General features: G+C 43.2%; 1 long non-coding RNA gene across 2 annotated transcripts in view; it reads left to right on the plus strand.

Annotated features, from left to right (window-relative positions):
* The first annotated feature begins 281 nt into the window (after positions 1-281).
* LOC124103273 (uncharacterized) overlaps positions 282-21,842 on the plus strand; it is a 41,744-nt gene continuing 20,183 nt past the window's right edge. For both annotated transcript variants that reach the window (XR_006855158.2, XR_009228278.1), the window contains exon 1: positions 282-3,615. This is a non-coding gene — a long non-coding RNA (uncharacterized LOC124103273). The remainder of the gene's footprint in view (positions 3,616-21,842) is intronic.

The raw sequence follows: 21,842 nt of genomic DNA on the forward strand, positions 1-21,842 counted from the left end.
GTATGAGGTGTGGGGAGGTGGGAACTGGGAGGTATCACAGGTCTTGACAGTTGTGTTGTTGGGTGAAACACATTAGGGGTAACTCCGACATGGGGACTGGGGCTGAATGGAGAAGGAGGTTTCCTGGGAAGAGGCAGAGGAATATTAGATGAGGGGGAAGGTGGAGGGATGGATTGGTTCAGGGGCCCAGCAGGTTGGAATTCCACCTGCCTGCTGGCAAGGTTGGTTGGGATGGGGGAGGGGTCAGTGGGTGGGGGGAGGGGGCCTGCATTCCAGGTAGGGCCTGCAGGTGGGGAGGATGAATGGACAGTGGTGGTGCAGTCCTCCAGAGCCTCTCTTCCGCCCTGGGCGACCTCTGCCTCAGGCTCCACGTTGTTACTTCTGTCACTCTGAACCCTCCTCAGGGTGCCATTTGTACATAAACGTGGCCGCTTTGCAGGTGGGGGCAGCCCATCCTGATGCCAGGAAATCAGTGATGGCAGGGCCACTGGCATGAGCTGTTTCCTTTTATGCGGCCTCTTGGAAGCAGCAGTTAGTGAGGGCCAACTCTGGGCTAGAACACAGGTCGGCTTTAGGCCCTGCTCTCCCTGGATGGCATCTTGGGAGGCTGGAGAGACAGGCAGATCTACAGGCTCCTGGGTCCACTTGTGGAGCATTGAGGGGCCCTCAGCTTTAAGGAGGGCGAGCACTCCTTGAGCAGGGCAGTGGGAGCTGCAGGTTGTGGGGCTCCCAGATGATAAGTTCTTGGGAGACACCTGGGCCCTCTCTGGAAGGATGTTTCCCTCTGGGGGCCAAGAACTGGGCTCCAGGGCACTGAGGTCTCCCCGAGTGTCCTCCTCCTCCTCCTTCTCCACCTTCTCCTCCTCCTCCTCCTCCAGCTCCTCCTCCTCCTCGTCCTTCTTCTCCTCTTCCTCCTCGTCCTTCTCCTCCTCCAGCTTCTCTTCTTTCTTCTCCTTCAGCTTCTCCTCCTCCTCCTTCTCCTCCTCCTCCTCCTCCTCCAGCTCCTCCTCCTCCTCGTCCTTCTTCTCCTCTTCCTCCTCGTCCTTCTCCTCCTCCAGCTTCTCTTCTTTCTTCTCCTTCAGCTTCTCCTCCTCCCCCTCCTCCTCCTTCTCCTCCTCCTCCTCGTCCTGATGGATCTTGCCTTCGTCTTGCTGTTCCTGGGCCCTGAGCTCAGCTTCCTTAGAGGCACCAATAGGGCAGCAAGAAGGTGTCATGGGCCCCTCAGCGTGGTGGATGAGCTGAGGAACTGAAGGCAGGAGGAGAGGCCTGCGCGCAGGAGGGGGGATCCTTACTGCTCTCGAGGGTCCGAACATCTGAGAGTTCTTCCGGGATAGCACTGGCTTTTTGGGGAGCGGCCCCCAGGACACGGGCAGCAGGGTCCCCCGAGAGAGGAGCGGGCCTCTGTCCCTGCCAGCAGCAGGAGGCCCCCGAGGTCTGTGATCCTGGGGGAAACGCCTGCTGGCAGGGCTGAGGGGAGAGGCAGGTGCAGCGGGGTGGTCCCTGTGAGGAGAGGGAGCCTCCCGGGTGAGGCGGAGGGGAGTGCGATGGCCCAAGAGGGCCCTGCGGCGCAGCCTGCGAACGCACTTGGTCAAAAGACTGCCCATGGAGGGCACCTGGGGCTCGTCACTAGGCAGAAGTCCACACTAGTCCAACGCTAGTCAGCACAGAGCAGCTTGGCTGAGAAGCCAGCTCCTCCTTCAACCACAGGCTGAACTCCAGTTTAGCCTTTGTGACATGTGGCTGGAGCCTGTGACAGAGAAAGGACTTGGGCCAAGATGATTGGTCAAAGGAAGGTTCCAGGGTGAAGAGACCCCTCCCCCCACTTGGTCTGAGCTTAGGTGCCTCCTGACTCTCCCCTGCTTCTTCTCCCACACCCACCGCACAGTTATTCTCACCCTCCAGAGGGTCATTCTGAGGCTGCTTTCCTTTGGGTTACTTAGGCAGTCATTCTACTTGGCTCCGAAAATAAATATCTCCACGATTCTACTGGACGTGACTGTAGCCATCCAGAGTCAAACCACCATCCGTTGCCCTCAGATAACTACAGCTATAGTTCCCACCATACTATCAATTTAGAAAACCATTACAGTTGTCCCTGGAACTGTCCCACAGGATCCTTGATCCAGTAATGGTGCCTGACTGTGATGTTACTTCAGGTAAAATATGTAGTTTGTTTGGGAAGAGTTCCCTCTCATCCTGACCAAAGCACATACACATCCTTCTCTCTACACCATATTGAAGGTGTGCAGTGTTCTTCCTGTGGCCTAGCGTTGCATTTTCCAGAGAGCTCAGTCCATGTTTGGCTGACTACATTGCTCTGGGGCTAAGATGATGCAGAACATTTCATGTCTCAGAGGTGTCAGTCCATGGACAGCCAGCTCCATTGCCCTGGGCCAGAGGTGGAGCAGAACATTAGGGCACAAGGACATTTTGAAGGGCAGCTGCTCACCTCATGGCAGCCACAACGTAGATAGTAAGAAGGAGCAAATGGCAAGATTCATCTCCAAGGGTTTGCTACTAGTGACCTAGTTCGCTACCAGTGGAGCCAGCTTTACTGCAACTTCTCTGGCCAAACTCTGCTACCTGCTGCTCATTTTCACAGTCATCTGGATAAATGCTGCTAGCAATATCCATACCACTGGATGAAATTGAAATTTTTGTGCTGCATTGAAATTTTTCCACTAGAATAATTAAGACATCATCTCTAACTAAATTTAGCCACATAGATAGTGTCAAGACATGTGTAAAATGTTAAATGGAAAATGACAATGAATTTGCTAGAAAGTAACATGAATGCCCTCCAGTCCCTCTTCCAATAGAATAAGCTTTCTCCTCAGCAAAGTCATGAGCACCGTCTTTAATACTGACAGTCCTTTAGCCTCCTGGCCTTCTGAGCTTCCACCAAAATCACTCCCAAAGCTCTGCTTACCATAGTGAAAGCTTTTCCAGATGGCATCTCTAAAGTTTTGAAAATTCCACCCCAAATTCCGAAAGGATCTAGACAGTACTGAACCAGATGGTTAGATTAGTCACAGTGAAGAACTCATCTCTTGGTAACCACTTCTATTCTAGTCAGCTTTTTTTTGCCACTATGATCAAAAGACCTGACAAGAAGAACTAGAGGAGGCAATGTTTAATTGGCTCACGGTTTCACAAGCAGTCCAGAGTCAGCTGCCTCCAGAACTCTGGACATCAGGAAGCAAATAATCATGGCAAAAGAGTGTGGTGGAAGTAAGAAGCTCAGGATATTGCCACAAGGTGGAGAAGTGCTAGTGGGCTCCCTGGGCACAATATATACATCCCACATACAAGCGCTCATTGACCTACTTCTTTTTGCCAACCCCTACCTGCGGACAATCATTGTCCAGTTAACCTGTATCAGTGGATTAAGGGAATGATTGGCTAAGGTTCTCATAGCCTAATCATTTCACCTCTAATATTTCTTGAATTGTCTCACCCATGAGCTTCTGGGGATACCTCATATCTAAATTGTAACACATGCTGTTGTTCTGGTTCAAGCAGGAATATGTCCTGGGATGAGAAGACTCCATTAAACCCGGGTTGACCACAATGAGAATGGATCTGTAGGAGTCCTGGTGAATGGAAAGCGATTAGGTAAACTGTGTTTGTTTTTTTAAACTTATTTATTCTAATTAGTTTTATATGACAGTAGATGGTATTTTGATACATCATACATAAATGGAGTATAACTTCTCATTCTTCCAGCTGTATGTGTTGTAGAATTACACTGATCATGTAATCATATATGCACATAAGCTCATAATGTCTGATTCATTCTACTATCCCTCCTACTCCCATGCCACCTCCCCTCCCTTTACCTCTCTTTGCCTAATCCAAAGCCCTTCTATTCTTCCTTAGGCACCCTCCCCCGTTTTTGTGAATTAGCATCCACAAATCAGAGAAAACATTCAGCCTTTGGTTCTTTGGGGTTAGCTTCTTTCGCCAATGTCATAACTTTGTTCTTTTTTATGACTGAGTAATAGTCCATTGTGTGTATATACCACATTTTCTTTTCCATTTCATCTGCTAAAGGGCACCTAGGTTTCTTGCATAGTTTAGCTATTGTGAGTTGAGCTGCTATAAACATTAATGTGGCTGTGTCACATTAAGTCATTCGGGCATAACTCAAGGAGTGGGATAGGTGTGTTTCATTTTGCAATTGATGGTTTTGTGTTTGCTTTTCTCTCCTGGTCACTCCATATCCAAACATAAAGCGAGTCCAACATCCTTGGGTTTTCTAATTAAGAAACACCGGAAAAGGCACAATTCTGACTTTGACACTCACATTGGCTGCTTCCACTGTGGACCAGTGTAGGGACATGCTCTTCTAGGTGCCCCATGGTGCATGGTAGTCTGCTGTCCCTGCTGCCTATTGCATCACTGTGACCACACCCAGCTGTGACCTCTGCTGGACCCTGCACTGCAAAGACCCATGTTGCTTCCACCTAGGGATCAGGAAATGGAGAAGGCAGGCCAAGGATCAGAGGTGGGGTCACAGCACCTGCACCAGAGGGCACAAACCCCATTCCCTCTGGAAAGGCGGGAAAGAAAGGGACAGGTGTCTGTTTGTCACTGCCACAACGTGCTCCCCATCTTCTCCTGTCCGGTACAGTGGTCCACATGCTGGACTTACAGTTGCCAACACCCTGTCACACAGCCAGGTAGCCAGCTGCTGTCATCCTGTGGAACCTTGACATGGCTTAGATGTGGCAGCTGCCACCACCCCTGTGTCCTTGCTGGGACACTTGTCCACACCTTTGGGACTATTGGAAATAAGATTATCTGTGGAAACCATGTCCCACCCCACCACCCAATGCTGCTTCTATCACCCCCTGATCCGGTCCCTGCAGGTGTCTTGGTTGCCCAGAAGACTCTGCTTGACCACTGCAACAGTCCCTGGCACCAAGGAGGTTTTCTAGGACACAATTACTCCGTATGTCCCCACCCACAGTGGAAGTACTTCTGATGCCCCCACTCTTTATTGAGGAACAACTCTCCCATACGTGACAGCTCAGAGAGACGAGCCCAGTAAGCTTGTGCAGACTGGCATGGCAGTGCAAAATGGGGTCCAGCAGGCAGGCAACTGACTATGTGCACAGACCCACCCTCCTGTCATGGACAACACAATTCCTCGTACGCTCATTGGGCCATTCTGACACCGCTGTTCCATGGACTGCCCACCTTGTGATCCAGAATAGGCCCCAGTAAAGCCTCTGCAGATGAATTTTAAATTTTTTATGTTCTTTTTAGTTATACATGCCAGTGGAATGCATTTTGACACATTATAGGTACATGGAGTATAACTCCCCATATTTTGGCTGTACATGATGAGGATTTACACTGGCCATGAATCCATATGTGAACAGAGGAAAGTTACATCTGGTTCATTCTACTGTCTTTCCTTTTCTCATCCCTTTTCCCTTCCCTTCATTCCCCTTTGTCTTATCCAATGAATGTCAATTCTTCCCTCCCCACCCCTTTATTGTGCATTGGCATCCACATATCAGAGAACAGTCAATCCTTGTTTTTTGGGATTGGCTTATTTCATTTAGCATGATAGTCTCCAGTTCCATCTGCTTACCAGCAAATGTCATAATTTCATTCTTTATGGCTGAGTAATATTCCTGTGTGTGTGTATGGTTGTGTGTATGTATGTGTATGTGTGTGTATTTTTTCCATTCATCTGTTGAATGCCATCTAGGTTGGTTCCAGAGCTTAGTTATTGTGAATTAAGGTGCAAAAAATATTGATGTGGGTGCATCCCTATGGTATGCCAATTTTAAGTACTTTGGGTGTATGCCAAAGAGTGGGATAACTAGTTCAAATGTTTGTTTCATTGCAAGTTTTCTGGCAGATTTCTATACTGCTTTCCAGAGCTTGGGAGGTTGAAGCAGGAGAATTGCAAGTTCAAATCCAGTCTCAGCAATTTAGCAAGACCCTAAACAACTTTGCAAGACCCTTGTCTCAAAATTTGAAAACAAACAAACAAACAAAAAGGGCTGGGATATGGCTCAGTGTTAACCCCCCATGGGTTCAATTCCTGGTACTAAAACAAATAAAAATAATGTTTCATAAATCACTTCTGAAAAAAATCTCCTTAATTTTCTTAACTGGTGTTTTAAGATTATGTCCACATACAAAAACACGTCAACCATTTGACACCGGAACAACATACTGCCTTCAAGATGCAGGAAATCTTGTTATTTGAAACCCTAATGAGCTTTAGGAGACATTATTGTATTTGAAAACAGCAAATGTAGAAGGTGGTGCTCTATGACCTCAATGAAGTGTGGAATCAAAACCAGTTGCTCTGTAAAAGCAGAGAGCAGGATGGTGGTTCCCAGGAGCTCGGGGTTTACCAGTCTACTAATAACATGGATGTAGATTACAGACATAGCAAGTGCAAATGACCTGAGCCTTTAGATTGATGAACACTAGTGGTTGAAATAAGGGCAGTCCTGAGGGGGTATAAGGTATAAGGGTGGTGATATAAGCAAAGACCAGATGATACAGGGCCTTGTAGACTACTCTGAGGATGTGCTCCAGGAAAAAAAAAAATGTCTATCTGCAAACATTTTGTGCTCATCTATGAGTTTGGAAGAAAATTACCATACATAGTCTTCTGTAGTTTTTTAAGGAAATGCTAAGACCTTAAAAAACTTAAGTGTATTATATTTTTAATAATTTAAGAAACTTAACTTTGTGAGGAAAGAATTATTTTAACTTAGACACAAATGTGTGTAAAATTCACATTGTGAGGTAGAGGGTTGGTTTCTGCAGTAACTGTTAGTTAACTTAGAATTAGATGTTGAGATCTCAAAATATATTTAGAAGTTGGTAGAAATGAAAATATGGCGAAGGGAGAAAATATGTATATAATTGCTATAAGTTAGAGAATGCATTTGCCAATTTTTATAAAAAATAATTAAAAAATTTAGACACCATGTTCCCATTTGCATAATGAACTTTGACTAACCCCAGATCTCTGTCTGCTTTTTAAGGGGAAAGTACTTTGTCATCTTTAACTATCTGGACCCTTAACTATCTGGTTCCTTAATCTCTAAGACATTAGGCTATTTAAGATCCATCAGTGTATTAAATGTTTAAATTTTCAGATTTATTTTTAGAATTTGGTCCCTCAAACTAAATGTAATTTAATTTGTAGTGAAATCCTCACAACCTATGGGAGGAAGAATGTTCCCTTTAATCCCTCATGTGAATTACATGGATTTGAGTTTATACAATATGTAATGTTACGTTCTCTTTCATAACTTAATTATTTTATCAAAACCTAAGGTGAAATTGGCAGGTGTCCTTAGTTTAGCATCCAGCCAAAGATGAATCCAAGAGCAATTTGCTGAAAAGAAATAGAGAAACTTTCTCTTCTGCCAAACTTTCTCATTCCTGCTGCTCTTGAAAACTGTCTGTACAGGGGAAAAAATCTATAAACACAGATATAAAAAGCAACAGTTGCCTCTGTTCAACTTCCCATCACATGTGACCTGATTTTCTAGTTCTCTGTGATGCCCAGACCCTTGCTTCCCAGCAAGAGCCAAAGCAAACTGCTTTCAAGAGTCTCCATCTCTGTTTGCAAACCATACCCAGTTTACCTATTAGACAGGCATCTGGCATGGGGACCACAGCACAGCTTCCTCCTGTACCCAAAGTCTGAGACAGGGGCTGAGCTGTATTCTGTCTGGACTCATCTGTAGATGCAGAGGTCAGTGTTTGATGAGATAAATTGACTTGTTTTTGATCCTAGGACAAAACAAAACATTTTGGGGACCATAAATGGCCTGAGGCTGATTTGTTTTCTGGAGAAGGGCAAAGAGTATAATATACTATAGACTGCCCTTGGAAAAAATGTTGCAAGGGGAAAGAGTAACTCTGAAGAAGGGCTAGAGACCAGGGAGAGACTGACTACGTAATTAATAACCCAAAGCTACAGTCTGTTGCCAAATTTTTCTAGTGATTTCCCCTAATCCTTCAAATTCTTCCTAAAGTCTTTTGAAAGATATTTTTGCAAGATACAACATTAACTTCCATTCTATTTTGCTATCATTTGTATTTTTTTCTTTGCTATGTTCATGAACTAGAGCTATTTCCTGACCTTTTGGACAAGGCCATTATTTTCAGAGTCAAATTAAAAATTTTGGTTAAGGATGCTTATGTATTCTGGAAAAGAAAATTCTGAAGATATCATTTGTGTTCTTAGGCAAATTATGACACCTAGGATTGTTTAACCTTAAAAAATTCTTTTATAATTAAAGCATTAATAGAAATATTACTTATATCAGTTTATTGTTGCATAACCAATGATTCCAAAACTTAAAATGGATATTAAAACAATATTCATTAACTTAGTTTATATTTCTGTGGGATGGAAATTTAGGGTGTTTTCATCTTACAGTTCTGGGTCTTGGCTGGGCCCTCTGTGCTGTCACGTGCATGTCAGTTCAGCATGTCTGCTTCTAGGAGCTCTCTGATTGTCAGAATGACTGTGAGACTAGGCTGCATTTCTCCCACCTTCTAGTTGGTTTGTCCAGATATGTTTATATGTGGTCACAAGAGTGGCTTGACTTAGAACTGGTAGACTATTAGCCTATAACAAGTAACAAAATTGGCTCAATTTATCAGGTAGGGAATTAGACTCCATGATTTCATGGAGGAGCTTGTACTGACCTTGCAAAGGTGCAAAGAGGGGCTGTATTTGCAATTGACCTCACTAATCAATGGCACTACATGCTAGGCAATTTATATACATTTTCACCAATTTTTACAATAACACAATATGTTAATGATCACTTCCTCACTTAAGAGTTGAAGGCACTGAAGTTTAGAGAGACTAATTGCCTTGCCCAAGATTGTAAATAATAATCAGACAAGCTCTATCTTGGACAATAATTTGTGTGAAACAAAATCTTTAGGTTAATTTTTTTCTTGTTCAATTTCATATTTTTTTTTCTTTTATTGATCTTATTTTTTAATAAATACAGGACAACAGTGGAATGCATTACAATTCTTATTACACATATAGAGCACAAATTTTGGTATCTCTGTATATAAAGTATATTCACACCAATTTATGTCTTTATACACGTACTTTTTTGCATTACAATTCTTAATACACATATATACCACAATTTTTCATTTTTTATCTTCATAGTTTCACCTTCTGTTAAGTTCTGGAATCAAATTCTACCATCTTTCTTCCTCTGTTAAAAATCTTATTATACTTTAACACTATATTATTTTTTTCCAGTAATAATTTCTTTTTCTGTAATAAAAAACCAAAAAATAAAATATTTTTTTCTTTAAAAAAAATTTGAGAATTTCTTGATTTTTTAAAAATCTAAACCTCATTATCTTAATTTTAAATAGTAAAATCTGGATAGTAGTCTGTAGTATGGATTTATTCTGTATTAAAAAATTTGGGGGGGGCTGGGGTTGTAGCTCAGTGGTAAAGTGCATACTTAGCTTGTATGAAGCCCTGGGTTTAATCCCCAGCACCACCACCAAAAAAAAAAAAAAAAAATACTATTTTCCAGTCCTCATGAGTATAATAAAAATTGGGGTAAGGGAGGAGAGGAAGATGTATGTCCAAAAGACAGGCAGGTGTTATTAGGACAAAGAAAACAAAGAAATAATAAATGTTCTAGAAGAGATGTGTAATTCTATATACATATCTATATGTACCTTGACTAACCTTCCAGGGCAGTAGTAGAATGCAAAGAGCCATGTTCTCAAGTATTTGCATCTAAAGGTTTCTTGCACAACTGACTACTTGTTTGTAGTTGGTGCATCACCTCACTGTTCTAGCCCTCATATTCTGCACTAGAAAACTAAGGGTATTAGATTTATGAACAACTCTGAATTAAAATAATCCAACCTTCTGACTCTCTACACAGGACATCTGGAGGAATGTACTTACGGCTGAAATTTGACCAGCCTACTGTGTAACAAAGTAGTACCTCGTGTAATTTTCAATCTGTGTATGGGGTGAAGGTGGGAGTTCATAACCCACTTGAATCAAAGTGTGGAATATGATATGTCAAGAAATTTGTAATGTTTTGAACAACCTTAGTTTCTCATCTTTCAAACAGTAACCACAATATTTAACCCTTGCCAAGCTAAGCTAAGTGTATGAATGTCCAATTCCTTTCACTGTGTCCAGAACAGAGTAGGTACTCATAACTTACAGCAGTTGTTGTTGTTATAATTATTATTATCTTTATTATTATTTGCCAGACTTGATGCCAGGTATCAGGGGGAAGATGATAAAGGGTAAGACACATCCCTTCTCCTTAAATAGATTTTATTTGAGAAAATGAGCCATGTGTTCAGGGTAACTTAACAAAGCCTTCCAAGGGATCATTAAAGGAGTTGAACAGTTAGTGCTAGACTATAAAGGAAGGAGTGCTTTGAGGGGACCAGGAGAGGGGAGGGGTGCATCCTGATGCATCCTGAGTCACACACTTACACTTTGAGCGGGGGGTACCAGGGATTGAACTCGGGCACTCGACCACTGAGTCACATCCCCAGCCCTACTTTGTATTTTATTTAGGGTCAGGGTCTCAGAGTTACTTAGCACTTAGTTTTTTCTGAGGCTGGCTTTGAACTCACCATTCTCCTGCCTCAGCCTCCAAGCCGCTGGGATTACAGGCGTGCGCCACCGTGCCCGGCAGACCTGCACTTTCTGAGCCTTCTAAAGCAGTGGGTAGCAAATATGGGTCACCAAGTCACCGTCTGTGCATGCCTTAAGCTTCTTGCTGGCACAGGATGGTGAGAATCTTTGGAGATGCCTGGTTGATCTGATTAAAGGATTCCCAAAGCCTGCGCAGATGTGGACCTAAAGAAGCAGGGAGGGGACAGAGAGGCCTGGGGAGCTCTAGATGAGGCCAACCCAGAGGCAGTGGGATGCAGCTTAGGACATGCCAAGCCCTTCCAGCCCTAAGAGGCTAAACTTGTCCACGTCAGAGCTTCAGAAGCCAGAGATATTTGTGGCCCTTTAGTTAGCTGAAAAACATCTTTTCTTCTTAGAGCAGAGGGCCTGCGGCGGGGCAGAGAGTAGAATGGGCAAGAAAGGAGGCAGAGTTAGCCCCTGGGTCATTAGGCAGCCTGGTCCTGTTTTTATTAAGGGTCTGACAGATAAGGCTCTGGAAGCCTGGACCGGTGCCAGAACGCAGGGGTGTGGCGTGGGCTGCTGGGTTAATGTTCAGAAGAGAGACCATCAGCGCCCTCACTGGGTGAGTGTAATTGCTCGCCTGTTAAGCCTGCATTACAAGATCTGAGGAAAAGGACCCACTGCCCCCACTCACCAGTTCCCCATCTCTGTCAAGGGAAACCAAAAGCGAATGGATGTCACGAGGATTTGGACAGAGCCTCAGAGACAGAAGCACTTGCAACTTTGGTGCACCAAACCTTGGCTTGCAAGATGACCTTGACTTGTCAGATCTCTTGACTCTGCTCAAATCTCAGTCGTCCGAGCAATTTTCTATATGGTCAACTCTTTGAGCAACCTGTCCCTAAACCAAGAGTTGTACCTGAATGATGTCATAGTATGAGCTCAATTTCAAAAAGCACTTTTCTTTTTTCTCTTCAGGCCACTTATTCCAGCCATTGAACCAAGCTCTTTCCAGGCCACAGGTTCACAGATTGGGAACCTAAGGCCTGACAAAGGTGATGTGTGTGTGTGTGTGTGTGTGTGTGTGTGTATGCGAATGATCACATGGCCCCTTAGACAAGGAACCTGGAAGGAGCCAGAAATAGACCAATATTTCACAACACAGTTGATGCCGCTTCTGGTTTGGGCTCAGGCAAATAACGTAAGCTCTCTGAGCCCTAGTTTCATCATCTTTAATATAGGGGCAGGCAATGTTGCTTATTACACAGGGATGGTGTGGGGATCTAAGGGGTTAATGATAAGAATGACATCAAGCTCTGAGACTGGCTAGTTCCTAAAGGCCTTTAGGACAAGTGGAATCTTGAATCTGAATTTCAGTAAAGGGTAAGACGTCCTCCAACACTAGGTCAGTTTCACCCTCATATCCACAGACAGCCCCAGTCCTGCGCGTACCTAGGCCAAGTGCATATCTGATAGCCTCCCTCTTTCTCCTTCATCAGCAATTTTCAGGAGCACCCCCATCTCCCAGCTCCTTTGCTAATCTCCCTGTATCTCTCTTGCTTTGCAGCATGGTCATATTGGCTTTGGATTTGGGGGGAGACGTTCCCCTGATCCTTTGGAATGGGCTTGAGAGTAAAAGCACAGAGGTTTGGTGGGGGAAATTGGTCAAGGACAGGCCAAGGGGGTATCACTGCAGTTCTTCAGAACAAACCAGCTTGGGGAATCCTGCTACCCAATCTCAATTTCTCTTCTATCCTCCTCTGGACAGGCTTTTATGGCTTGTTCCTGTCTTCTTTTCCTTTCTCTCCCCCTCCCTTCTTTCCATCCTTTTTTCCTTCACTTTGCATGTTCATTTCAAACAGGATAATGATGCTCGGGAGAGGATCACATTGTGAAATCTACCCCCATAAAGTTCTTCTCCTCCCAGCTAGCTCACCATTTGCAAAATGAGGAAGAATTAAATTTATTTGACAAGGTCATTGTGAGGATTCTGGATAATGCATAGAGCCTGATACATGCTGGACTTTTGATAAATGGCTGTGACTCTGTTGGGGTGTCAAATGCCATTTGTAATGGGGGACTCTATACCTGTTGGGACTATGCCTGTCTCTCCGTTTCCTAGATCTGCTGAATGTGTGATACACAGGTCAATGTGGCAGCTCTAATATGGGAAGAAAACAACAAGGTCCCCAGAGATCTCTTCTCCAGGCTAAGAGGAGCTGGTTCTTCAGTGGTTCCTCATGTGATCTGGACCTTTTCTTGTTCTGTCCATACTTCTTTGGGTTGAGCCCAAATTTATCAGTGTCCCTTTTAAAGGGACACCAGAAATTAACTGTGTGTGTCATGGGAAAAATCACCTCTGAGGCTGCCCTGTCTTACTGTAGACCATGGAAGTTAATGCCTGCTGCCACCAATGACCCATTCCAGGGATGTTCAGTAAGATTTCTGGAGATAGAGGAACAAATAAACACATTAAAAATACATGTTCTTACAGGAGATAAGAAGACTTCAGGAATTCTGGAATGTTCCATTTCTTGATCTGGGTGATGGTTATCTGGGTAACTCATTTTGTAATAATTTGTTAAACTAAATATTTAAAAACAATTTCCTTACTGAGATACAATTCACTCATTTCAAATCTACAATTCATATGTTTTTATAATATTCTCAGAGTTGTGCAGTCATCTCCACGTTCGATTTTTAGAACTTTTCCATTACATCAAAAAGAAACCCTAAGCAACTCAGTGAAACCCTGTTTCAAAACAACAACAACAAAACAAAAAAACAAACAAAAATAGAAAGGTCTGGGGTAGCTCAGTGGTTAAGTGGCCCTGGGCTCAATCCCTGGTACAAAAAAAGACAACAGACCTTGTATACTCCAGCCATCGTCCTCCGCTAGCTCCAACCTCACCAGTCCTAAGCAACCACTAATCTATTTTCTATCTCTAGAATTACCTTTGGGTAAAAGGTGAGATGTAACAGTAAGTGTTACCTGTCCCATTTTACTTATGGGAAAACTGAGGCTGAGAGCAGTAAAAGAATCTACTCAAGCTTCAAGATAATAGAAGAAATCCTTGTCATACCACCTAAGTGCAGTTTGCTGCTTGGAGGGGAACCTGACACCCTGGTTCTGATAAGCCCTGAGTAGCACTGGTGCCAGCTGCTGCCATCAAAGCCTCCAGTCACTTAGCTGTCATTTACTTGTGGTGGTCTGTGGGCAGAGTTCTTCCTTCTCCTTCTACTAGGCGCCCTATCTTGCTGTTTCTAGTTTTGTCCAGGCACTACACATCTCCATTGCTTTGAAAGTTAAGGTAGGCACGTCTGTTGGGTTCTCCAGCAAGCAGATACTTAGGTGGAGTTAAGTCTTGCAGGCAGTAAAACTTGGGAGAGGAAAAAGCAGAATCAGGCAAATTCAATCTAAGGAAGTCTTTTTTTTTTAAAGAGAGAGAGAGAGAATTTTAAAATATCTATTTATTTATTTATTTTTAGTTTTCGATGGATACAACATCTTTGTTTGTATGTGGTGCTGAGGATCGAGCCCGGGCTGCACGCATGCCAGGAGAGCGTGCTACCGCTTGAGCCACATCCCCAGCCCCTAAGGAAATCTTCGCCAGCCCACTGGGCAATGCCAAGGCAGATGTTCATACTACCATTTTTCTTAGTCATTGACTGACTCCCATCTGCCCCCTCCAAGGAACTTGTGACCTCCACTAAGAACCTGAAGTGGACCATAAGGAAGCAGATGATTACCCTCTTCAAGTCCTTTTTGGAAGAATATCTGATCCTTACATGTCCTCATCTGCCAGTGCCCCCAGACAAAGCTAGAAACCCCTGTAGGAAGAGGGAATTCCTGGAATCCAGAACCACTAACTGTAGACCCGACTAAACATTAAAGGGCAGGTTGCTTCTGGTCTCTGTGCACCCCCTTTTCTGTTAGGAGCCATTTGTCACCATGTTGGGGGAATTCTTCAGGGTCTTTGGTCCTTAGTGCTGAAGGACTTGGAATTAGGTGGCTTGCTCTAATGCACTCTGTGCTGTTATTTCTGAGTGAATTCAGATCTCTGCTAATGGTCATAGTCACCATTGTCATTGTCATCACCACCTTCACCATGACCGTCTTCCCCAGCATCAAAGAACATTCTTAAAATACCAACTCCTCTGTGATGCCTGATTGAATTACAATGCAAAGGAAAGATTCCAACTCACTGTCTTCTAGACCTTCTTGTATGAAGGTCAATCATATACTAAACCAAACAGAGAATAAACAGTGAATTTCTGAGATCCATGGTCCTGGGCTTGCAATTTCCTCTCTGTGAAATAAGAATGGCTTTGGCGGCCTCCTGCCCAGCCCTAAAGGATCAGGGAGACTTGAGGAGATAATGGAGGTGAGAGCCTGTGAGCACTCCATTCCACTCTTATCAAAGCATCTTTCGCCCGAGGCTCTTGAAACCTCTTAAAAGCACCATCACATTTTCATCATATAAAAATTGCCCAAGAGAGACTTTGTCATTACCAGCTCTTGGTGGGAATCTGGCATTCATCCTCACATTCCTCTATGATCACAGAGTCTTGTTGATCCAAAGAGACCACAAAGGGCATCATTCTTCTGGCCTATCTGAGGAGAAGTCTGGGGCCAAAGGCAAAAGCACCAGAGGACCTTTTTGTGCCTCCCTCTGCATGGGTCCAGGAAGTGGTTCACAAGTGTGGTCCTCAACACCCTGGTCCTCTTGGCAGGCCAACTCTTTTCCAAGCTAACTTTTATTTAATTCTACTTCCTACTGCAGACCCACTAAAAGGATTTTGCCAGCTGTCCATATTTATGTAGCTAGTATGTCACAGGGACAGAGCATGTCCAAGGTTCTGTGGGAACACGGAAGCCAGGGAAAGCAGTTAGGGACTTCCCTCCACCTCCTCATTCTCAGGTGAGGCATGCAGAGAGAGCAGGCGCAGAGCCTGCAGGACACGGCTCCCTGATTGAAGTGTCCTTGCTCTTGCTTCCAGGGTGTACTGTAAGATGGAAAGAACTTGGGCTTTAGAGGTAATTGGATCTGGTCTGCCACTTACTGACTGTTTGACCTTGGGCAAATGACTTTACCACTCAGAGCCTCAGTTTCCTCAGCGGTTAATTAGAGATAATAATACTCACTCTGCCGAGTGACTGAATCACAATAGGTACTTGATAAATGGTAATTATAATAATCCTTAAATTTTCTGCTATAAATTCCACAGGTAGCTATTAAAAATTTACTCTTTCTTTATTCATTTGTTCAATGAATAAAGAAAAAAGAATGAATGTTCCATCCATTCATAAAATATTTATGAATTCGGAAGTGAGTTGGACTCATAGGAGGTTCTACCAAGAAATGGAAAGCAGGATCCCTGGGGTTGGGGGTTTCACTCAGTGGCAGGGTACTTGCTTAGTACCTACAAGGCTCTGGGTTTGGTCCTTGGCACTGGGGGAAAAAAATTAAAAAGGAAAGAAAAGAAAGAGAAAGCAGAATCCCTGAGCTCAAGAAACTCAAACTTGGAAACAGTTGAATTATAAGATGGGGACAGTTGTACCTTCTTGACTGTGTTGCTATGACAGTTGAGTGAGCTAAGCTTGCCAGGTGTATAGCTTGGTGTCTGGCCCCAAGTAGACTCAATGAGGGTGTAACCAGACTGGGGTTGGGTCTGATATGGGACCTCCCAATATGGCCTTCACTTAGATGGGCTTCTTTCAAGGATCTGTGTACCTAATTCTGTTTTTGTTGTCACTTTGTTTTGATCTGGTTTTCATTCCTGTAGAGGGCCTCTCAAGTTGCATAACCTTCAGGGCCCACAAGTCTTGGATTGCACTTCACAGGGGACTGGGTTTTAAAGTTGGATGATAAAATAGAGATCTCATGCTCTGAGAGTCTGAGAACTACACAGGTAATCAGGATACCTTGAGATCTGAAAGAAAAGTATTAATCAAGGAGAGCTAAATAATGGAACAAGGATTTGAAAATGGCAAGTTACAAGACTGAGAGGAAAAAATGAGATGAAGGCATGTACTTTGAGCAGAATCCCCATTCCACTTTTAGTTTATCTGTTCAAGAAATATGCTGATTTTTGGCCTTTGAAGCCACAGTGTTCTGATTTTACTTATTTCTGTCACTATGGCAGATACCTGAGATAAGCAACTTATAAAGGAGAAGATTTATTTTGGCTTGTGGTTTCAGAGGTTCCGGTCCATGATCAGTTGGCCCTGTGGCTATTAGAGCTGTGGCGAGGTGGTACCTCATGTCACGACAGGAGGAACAAAACTGCTCACCTTAAAGCAAGCCAGGGGCGAGGAGGTGGAGGAGGACGGTTCCACAATCCCCTTCAAGGACAGGCTCCCTACAACCGAAAGACCTTCCAGCAGCCCCACCTCTCACATGTTCTGCCACCTCCCAATATAACCTCCCTATGACCAAGCCTTGAACACATGGGCCTTCTGGGGACACTGAAGAGCCAAATCATAGTGCACCATGACTGTGGACAGACCAAGCAACCTTTTCAGAATTTCAGTTTTCTCATGTATAAAATGATGATAATTGTAATATTATTTAGTAATGCAAGTAATATTGTGTGAAATTAGAGAGATATTTTTGAGAAAGTGCTTTATAATCCGTAAAGAGCTCTGTTGGTCCATATTGATTCCAATTCATTTTCAGGATTTTCCCAGAAGAAAACCTGGCTCATTACATGATTTTAAGCAATTCTCTTAACTTTTCCAAGCCTTGGTTTCCGCATCTCAATCATGAAAATAATTATAGTTTGCCTTCAGTGCAGTTATTAAACACCAATGAAGTCTTTTTTTTTTTTTTTTTTTTTTGTGAGACTGATCTTTAAGTTCTTTGGGAGGAAATAAATTAAGACATTCCAATTCACTCTTATTCTGACCATTACTAGAGGGTCGAAAGGAGAATTTCTCAAGACCCAGTGTCATTGTGCCCACTTGGACATGATGTTAATGAAAACATCAGTGTTAGTGGATGTAGCTGGGTGCAGCATTGTGACAGTGGCTTCTCTTGGTTGAATGCTTGGTGTATGCTCAATGTTTTAACATGTAGCTTTGCTTCAAAGTCTTATGATGCACTTCTGTGCTTGGCATTATGTTGTACTCCATATAGATGAGGAAAATTAGGGTTATGATATTCCCAAAAATACCATTCTTAGTGAACAGAGGAGATTCCAACCCAGGCCACTGTGGTAGTCTGCTTTTCCTGGTGTTCCTAGTTGATTTTCAGCTCCTTTATGGTCCAAAATAAGGGATACCTGAGTTCTATAGGAGGTACCATAAGATCTGTAGACTCTAGTACACTGTGAAGATGTTTTTGTACTTGAGAAAGTCTGCATCTTTGCTTTTACAGCCACTGTGATGGCTCCTGACATCACAGTGGTCATTGCCTATATAACAATGTCCAAAATAGAAAGCTTCAGCTTCTCTATCCATTATGGCTATGTCTGTTAACCAGTCTCTTCAAAGGTCTAATAACAGAGGCCACCATGAAGATGGCTTGACCCAGAAAGAGGCAGGACTTGAGTCCATAATGCCAGGGACAGGCTCTACAGCAAAAATGGCAGTCCATGATGGAGTGCATTTCTTCTGTGATGTTGGACAGCACACAGACACCTCTGAGGGACAGACAAGATCATACCGCTGAGTGTGATACAGATGAGCAGTCAACCCCCAACCTCTAAAACCACACCTGTAGCACTGACCTCTACCCCTACCCTAAAGGAAGTGTTTTCTTCCACCCCACGCTCACATAGGTTGGTTCATGGGTCTCTACTATTAGATGAGTAATGAAGAATAGGGTAGAAGTCTACCCTTCTGGCCAATTCCAAGCTAAAATAACATGTTCAAACACCATGTCATTATTATTACCAATGATAATAAGAGGAATAATGAGCAGGAATTGCTTTTATTAAATAAATCAGGAAAACACACTTTACAACATGCTCCAGAGATGTCAAGAGGCCCTCTAGGTGCTGGGAGGGTGTTGGAGCATGTGTTGCTCTCCATTATAAGGGAGTTTCTCCTCAATTACTCGTCTCTGCACAGCAGGTCAGGACTCATCTTTTAAATATATAATAACATAAACGGATTTTCTGTTTATCAGCTACTATATTATAAGCGTGTGTTTCCTCCCCATAAACTCCCACTTTTAATAGGTGTGTTTTGGAAATGATACCATAATTGTAGCCATTTAAAGACCCAGATAGTTAACCTTCATCTCCTGCTATTTTTCTCAGTTTTGGAATAAGTAGGGAAACCTGAGCTTCTGGAGCCCTGTAACCTTCAGGGTCAAGTGTAGGGCTCTGCTATGCTGGAGTACACAGAGACGATCAAGAAGTGCTTTTTGAATAAATAAATGACACCTAGCTCATCTCCATCACCCCCTGTTTCTCAACAGGACTATACCTGAAACCATCCTGTAAAAGTAACTAGGCTAGGAATGTTGCTCAGTGGTACAACACTTGCCTAGCATGCATGAGGCCTGGGTTCAATTACCCACATGGCAAAACAACAACAACAACAACAACAACAACCAAAAGTAGCAATAGTAATGTAGCAGGACATCAGCTGAAGAGTAAAATATGTCCACCATTTTAGTGGGCTTGGGCTTTAGCTCTGCGGCAGAGTGCTTACCTAGCATGGCACAGACCCTGGATTTGATGCCCCTGCCAAAAAAAAAAAAAATCCATCATTTCATCTCAGTTTCTATATATGGGAGGGGGTGGTATTGGGGATTGAACTCAGGAGCTCAGGTGTGCACCACTGAGCGACATTCCCAGCCCACAGTATGTGTGATTAAGTAGTAATCACAGTCTTTTGGGATGCATTTGATACATTTATAATCATTAATTTCTTTACAACTCCCTTTACATGTCAACATTATTTTTCTTAACAATTATGAAATAGTCATTTTCTTGATTCATTCTTTGGTTTTAAAATAATAATTTAAAAATAATGGATAAATAATCATATTAAAGATATTATCCAAATTTAGTGATGTGTTTCATGCTGAAACCCAAATAAATGATTACTAAGCAACATATCGTACCTTGAAGTTCATACTATTCCATGGTCTTAGATTTTTAACACAGATGAAAACTTTATGTCTTCTCAAAAGATGATAGAATGGAAGTCAGTCAAATTATGTCTTTGCCTTTATATTCACTCTGCTATTAATGTTTATCTCAACTCAACCCTTTAAATTCAAGAATACACGACAGCCCCGGGGCTGCAAATATGACTGTGTCTAGAATAACACTCTAGCTATTCTAAACTGTTATGCCATTAGGAATGGACTGTGGGAACACAGGTATTTAGCTAACTAAGTCTTTGGGGAAGGGGATAGGGAACAGTACTACCCAATTAACTCCTAGGTAGAATAAAATGTTTTTTAAAAATAAGTAATGAAAAGGTGATTATAGATGTAATTATAATTTATATATAGAAATATAATTAAAGTCAATAAATAGTAATCAGAGCAACTCTCTTAGACTTAGACCAATATAAGGTTTGGTCTTGGGGGTGGGAGTGGTGTTTTGTCACTGACTTTGTTTAGAACTGCCGGTGCATGGAAGTTATAAAAGGCAGCTGGACTTTGGTTCCGCTAATGTTTAAAATTCTCTGCAGACAATGTCCACCACCCTGGGCCCTTGAGCATCTCTCTGCCAGCAATTGATCCCTTGGAAAACCCATTTGAAGTAACCATGCACTCAACACAGCGTGACCTTGGCCTCTCACATTGATTCTACGGGTCACTCTCTGGTCTAAGATCTGAGACCTGTTGGGTTGAGGTAATGGTAATGGAAAGGGCTGTTGATTAATCTCCTGAGACTTTAGGGTATAACTAATTCGGTTTTGGGGTCCTCGAAAACACACCATTTCCCAAAAGGAGCAGAAGGTGTTTTGTCCCCTCACTGTAGAATACCTCGGGGGGACCTGAAGTCCCAGAGCAGGAGCCAGTGCCCAGAAGAGGGTGATGAGCACAAACAAGAGGAGACAGTGGCAGAGCCCAAGAAGGAACTGACCACAGAAGCAACCCAGTGGGTGCTCTCAGTTGAAACACCAGATACATCCGTATGTATAAAATGAAGATTTCTGAGGTCTCCAGGTATAAGAACTTTCAATGACTTTATCTCTTTTCCATCTCGTGGTCGTTTTGCCAGGTAGATGCCATTGTTACCAATCTCAGTTCATAGTTTAGAAACTGAGATCCAGAGAGGTTGCTGAGCTCCCCCAAGACCATGGAACCCCCATGGTGTTGAAGCTTGTGATTCTCTGAGCGAATCTTAAGTCTGGAGCAGGCTTGTGGAGAGGACACCATGAAACACCTGCTAGAAATGTGGCTCTTACGCCGCTTGCGAATATGCAATCTCAGATGCCACAAGTGAAAAGCTAAGGACTCTTTTTTTTTTTTTTCATTTTTAAAAATTGAGGTGCGTTTTCATCAGCTTTTTTTTTTTTTCTGCTGTGACTAAAAGACCTGACCAGAACAATTGTAATGGTGCAAAAGTTTATATAGGGTCTCATGATTTCAGAGGTCTCAGTCCATAGACAGCAGTCTCCATTCCTTGGGGCTTGAGGTGAGGCAGGACATCATGGCAGAGACCAGCTCACACATAGAAGCAGAGAAAGAGAGGTGTCCACTTGCGATGCAAATATAGACCCCAAAGCCACGCCCCCAATTCTCACCTCCTCCAGCCACACCCCGTCTGCCTTCAGTTACCACATAATCAATCCCATCAGGAGATTAATTCACTGATTGGGTTAAGGCTCTTGAGAGCCAATTATTTCTCCTCTGAACCTTCTTGCGGTGTCTCACACATGAGATTTGGGGGGACACCTCATAACAAGGTGTAAGTTCATAAAGGTCCCATTTCCAGCCCAACCTCTTTCAGGGTAACTGCTGATCAAGATTCTAGCTCAGAGGCTAATTTCAAGATTTTTTTTTCCTCTCTCTCTTTCTCTCTCTCTCTCGTCATTTAAAATATCAAACAACTCAACAAATGATGTTTTTTTCATAAGACTCACTTATCTTTGTAATAAACTGAGCAACACAGCACCCTCTACCTCAGATTATTCCCACATCTGGAATGAACTTTCGCCAGGTAGCCATGTGCCTTATCCACCTCCGTCAAGTTTTGTTTGAATTCCTTCTTTTCAACCAGGTCT

This window comes from Marmota monax, unplaced genomic scaffold (genome assembly GCF_021218885.2).
Source record: "Marmota monax isolate L192 unplaced genomic scaffold, Marmota_monax_Labrador192_F-V1.1 WCK01_AAM20220418_F8-fsc00163, whole genome shotgun sequence".
NCBI classification, from domain to species: Eukaryota; Metazoa; Chordata; class Mammalia; order Rodentia; family Sciuridae; genus Marmota; species Marmota monax.